This window comes from Tachypleus tridentatus, chromosome 7 (assembly GCF_004210375.1).
Source record: "Tachypleus tridentatus isolate NWPU-2018 chromosome 7, ASM421037v1, whole genome shotgun sequence".
NCBI classification, from domain to species: domain Eukaryota; kingdom Metazoa; phylum Arthropoda; class Merostomata; order Xiphosura; family Limulidae; genus Tachypleus; species Tachypleus tridentatus.
Window position 1 is genome coordinate 182,669,500 of NC_134831.1, and position 5,343 is coordinate 182,674,842.

Sequence of the window (5,343 nt, forward strand, 5' to 3'; positions counted from 1 at the left end):
CCACAGATAAACAGAACAGAAACTGAAGCTACAAGCATCATCCTGTATTTAGTAAACATTTCAACCAATCAAATTGACCATAACGACAAGAAACGCGCTACCTGCGACATCTTGTGGTCGGTATGATTTTGTTGTTGTTTTTAACTCAGAAATGGAATCATACGTAACGAGAGTTGTACCATAGAAATAAAATTCAATAACTGAGAAATTCAATTTTTTCCACCTTAAACGCGTATGGTTAACAGCTTTTATTATTATTATTATTACTACTAAACATTATATCGAAATATCTTTAAAATATTCTATTCGACTGCCACGAAGACTGAACATTAGACAAAACTGGAGAGAAATCTATAGAATCTGATCACCAAATATCCTGATAAAAAACTGCACATAGAGTACAAGGAAAATGTGTTAACTGTTATCATAATAATTTTAAATTTTAGTAGAGATGAGAGTTATGAATTCTTGCTCATAATATTTGTTGCTACCTCCAGTAGTGCAACATTATGTCTGCGGACTTGCAACACTATAAACCAAGCTTCGAAACCCATGATGTAGCTTTGTGCCTTAAATTCAAACATGGCGATTTGTGGAGCTACATTTTTATTTACATAAAATCCAACTAAAGCTATATGTAGTTGTATCTTATCCTCAACTACTAACTAGCTAGTCAACATTCCCTCCCACTCGCCATTCACGTTAAGATATTAACTGTTATTCTCATAACGCTCCCACACCTTAAGATAGCATATAATCCTTATCCTTACACAGCGTTATCTAAGTCTTCGCCTTTTTTTTTCATCTGGATAAACATCTTAATACTGTGTTTTTTGTATGAAAATATATTGAAATGCGAAAAATACATATTCTGGTACATGTTGTGTAATATACCACCGAGGCTAATTTGCACATTATTAAAATAAAGAAATATCTTATGCTCTGATAGCTTCTGAAAATATGACCGACTATTTCTGAAAATGAATCCACACTACAAAGGGTTGTGAATAATTGGTCTGAACTAAGGGAAGCTCTGAAAATACGTTAAGGTCAAATGATAGCACTAATGAGCATCCCAGGCTTGTTTGTTTGGAATTAAGCACAAAACTACATAGTGAGCTATCTGCGCTCTATCCCCTACGGATAACGAACCCGGTTACCAGCGGTATGAGACCGCAGACATTCCCCTGTGCCACTTGGGACGTCTTAAGTAGGAATCGCTAATAATCATTTAATAAAAACCAAACCTGTTACCAACTATACCTTAGTGCACACTATAAATACACTAATAGTTCATATTTATACCAATTGTGAAGTCTCTGACCTCAACAATCTGAAGTTATGAGATAAAAACTTTGAAAATGTCAACTGTGCTCCATAACTTCAAGTAGATTTGCCACTTTATTAAGATAGTTGAAAGGTATACCAAATCCTGCAAATTCTGAAACTTACACCCTTGTTATGTGTCTTGATATTAATAAGCTCCTGGGACGTATGTTTTGTCCTCCTTTCTTGAACTCACCAAATCCCTTTTTGACGTTTCTTCCTACCTGTCACTGTTTTACTTCGTTCACGGAAATATATACAACCTTAAACTGGAAGGAATATTTAACGGTATTGCACAGAAATAAACCTGGCTCGTGAGCTCGAATACCAAGAACTCTACCACAAAAACCACAGTCATCTATTAGCCTTGACACTCGGCTGAACTGCGCAGTGTCTAGTAACACTATGTTGGCTCACGACGTCAAACGGTAGCTTTGTTTGTTTTTGAATTTCGCACAAAGCTACTCGAGGGATATCTGTGCTAGCCGTTCCTAGTTTAGCAGTGTAAGACTAGAGGGAAGGCAGCTAGTCATCACCACCCACCGCCAATTCTTGGGCTACTCTTTTACCAACGAATAATGGGATTTACCGTAATATTATAACGCCCCCACGACTGAAAGGGCGAGCATGTTTGGTGTGACGGGGATTCGAACCCGCGATTCTCGGATTACGAGTCGAGTTGCAGAGTTGGTACCGGAAAAAAAAAAAAAACTGACAATAAGCTGGTCTAAACTGATTTATTGTGTTTTGATGTATCTGTAAAAATATAACAACACTGTCTGTTATATGTCCACGTAGCTATCTCCTAAAATAACCATTCATTAGTCATGTATTTACATAACTTCCATCCAAGATACGGGTAATCCAAGTAGTTTAAATATCATGTGACAAGTTTTGGTATAAGTTTATACATGTCTGTAGTAAATTTTAAAAAACCAGCATAAACACAACACATGTATTAACACTGTAATAACAAATATTTGTCATGTAGTGTTATTTCGAATGTCGTTATTCAAAGAAATAGGCTAATAAAATACATGAACATCTAAATTAAATTGATTTTAAATTATAACATTCGTGTGTATTTCTTGTATTTCGTGCTACAAGCTATACTACAACTAGTAGAACGTGTCACAATTCGACAAAATGTATAGTTATTCTCAACAAACCATACAAAATTGAATATTTGGCGACTCAGGTATGCCCTTTCTGAATGTTCTTTTCAAATCAAGAGATGTTGGTACTATTGTAAACAGAAGGATTTTATGTCATTCTACATAAGTTATTTCTGTTTATACACTTGTTTGTTTTGAATTTCTCGCAAAGCTTCACAAGGGCTATCTGCACTAGCTGTCCCTAACATAGCGGTGTAAGACTAGAGGAAAGGCATCACCACCCACCGCCAAATCTTGGGCTACCCTTTTACCAACGTATAGTGGGATTGACCGTCACATTATAATCCACCCACAAATGATAGGGCGATCGTGTTTGGTGTGACGTGGATTCGATCCTGCGACCCCAGATTACGATTCAAGCGCCCTAATCAGCCGGCCATGCACTTATTAACAACAAAAATACTTTATAGAGTTTCATATCAGTCATTCCTGTTTGTGCACTTGTTAACAGAATTTTTAAAACTCAACAAAACATTCGATTTGTAAACAAAATTTTAAAGCGTTACATTACAAAATTATCTGAAATTCAAAACAAATGCACGCCTATTGCACGTGCATTTCCTTTAAAATTAAAAAAAAACGTAATATATTTTTATTAACTTAAAACGACATAAAGAATACAACGAAAACTGGCTCTTAAAAACATTTTTATGACACAGCATTATGTGAAACTGCGGTTTAAAAAAAATTCCTGTTAAATATTTTTTTTTTTTTTTTTAATTGTTTGTTTTTGAATTTCATGCAAAGCTACACGAGGGCTATCTGCGCTAGCCGTCCCTAATTCTGCCGTGTAAGACTAGAGAGAAGACAGATAGTCATCACCACCCACCGCTAACTCTTGGGCTACTCTTTTACTAAAGAATAATGGGATTGACAGTCACATTATAACGTCCAAACGACTGAAAGGGCGAGCATGTTTAGTGCGACGGAAATTCGAACTCGAGACCCTAGATTACGAGTTAGGCACCCTAACACCTGGTCATGCCGGGCCTTTGTTAAATTGTAACAACGCATATGCAGCAGGGGCTCAATTCCCCTCAGCGGACTCAACTGCTAGCCCGAAGTGGCTTTGCTATAAGAAAAAACACACACACACTCACGCATATGCACAGAAACATGCATCTAGAACAGCCGCTCCTGACTGGCCTCACACCAGTTTCTCAAGTATTTTCTTCCTTATTCAATATATTTATTCACAATCGACATCAGTTTTTCCAAATAATATTATTTTGTCAGTATAACATGTCGAAATTCGACAAAATATATAGAGAGAGTTGTGGTTTTTCAAGCCACTGTCTTGGACTAAGGACTATCGAACTCACATTAGAAAAGTTATTTCCAAAGCTTACGTGTAAACAACATTATAAATATTTTCACGTTCAGGGGCAGGAATGTTTAACCCAATGAATGATCACACTCTGAGTAGAGTTGTATAGAGCTGAGGGTTAGAAGCAAGAGGCTTTACTAAGCCTAACCCCGGCTGACAGACATCCGTTTTTCCAAATTATATTAATATTATATATGTACACACACACATATATATAAAATCACGTAGTAATTATGTAATATTACTAATACTTGAGTGACTGGTTGCATACCCAACTCTGTCTTTGGTGAATATCCAATAAATTCGATGAAAGATCACAAGTTAAAGTTAACCCTCAGTCCCTAATGTTTTCGAAGCTCTTGTAACACACTTTAAATGTCTTAACTTTAAAGTTTTCTGGTTGTTTTAAGGGTCTGTCCCCCTCCCGTCTCTTTTTTCTTGAAAACGAGGAAAACAAACACAATTTTAAAAAAAGAACAGACAGACGTCGCAGAATTGAGTCACTTCTTGTCCAAAGCAGTCGATTTCACGTTTGGACTCAACAACGTGGTTCAACTGGCTTAATTTATTGCTCTTTTCTTACTTCAGAATTATGCAGAGTTCGTGGAAAGTTACCTGAAAGGGAATACGTCACTGTTCATTTCTCTACTTTTATTTATTTGTAGACAAACCTTTAGCAGTAGAAGTTTCAAGCAGAGTACGATATCCACGCATGCTCACGAGCTATTTATTATCGACTATCTGGATAGTAACATTCACTGTTTGAAAAGTATAGTTCATCCTGTCATGTCATTTTCACCTGGCATCTGGTAGTTCAAAAAATTACAGGTGTACCTGTTAACCCTAAGTTTACTGTCTTATTTTTAATAGAATTCAACATCAGAGAGTTTGTAGTGTCGACTAATTTTACGTGTGTACATGTTTTAACAATCAAACTAAAGAATTGACCAAAACGACAGAAAGAAACCAATAAGCTCTTATATAAGATACCGTATTTTACGCCTTGTAAGATGCTACATCGTGGAAGATTCACCCGAATTTTGGAAAGACAATTCTAAGAAAAATATTTTGACTCACCAACCAACGCCTTGATCTAACCTTAGCGTTTTTTCAACCCACTAAGTATATACAGATAAATACATCATGTTCTTCTCAGTATATCCACAATATTAGTTAAACTGAATGTTTTATGTTATTGAAAATTCTTGTAATTAGTGAGTAATGAGATTATGATCTATAGGGGAGAGACCCGGCATGGCCAGGTGTTTAAGGTACTCGACTAGTAATCGGAAGGTCGCGGGTTCGAATCCCTGTTACACCAAATATGCTCACTCTTTCAGCCTTTGAGGCGTTATAAGTGATGATCAATCCCACTATTCGTTGGTAAAAGAGTAGCCCAAAAGTTTGTGAAGAATGGTGATCACTAGCTAGCTGTCTTCTTTCTAGTCTTACACTGCAAAATTAGGAACAGCTAGCACAGATAGCCCTCGTTTAGCTTTGCGCGAAATTCAAAAC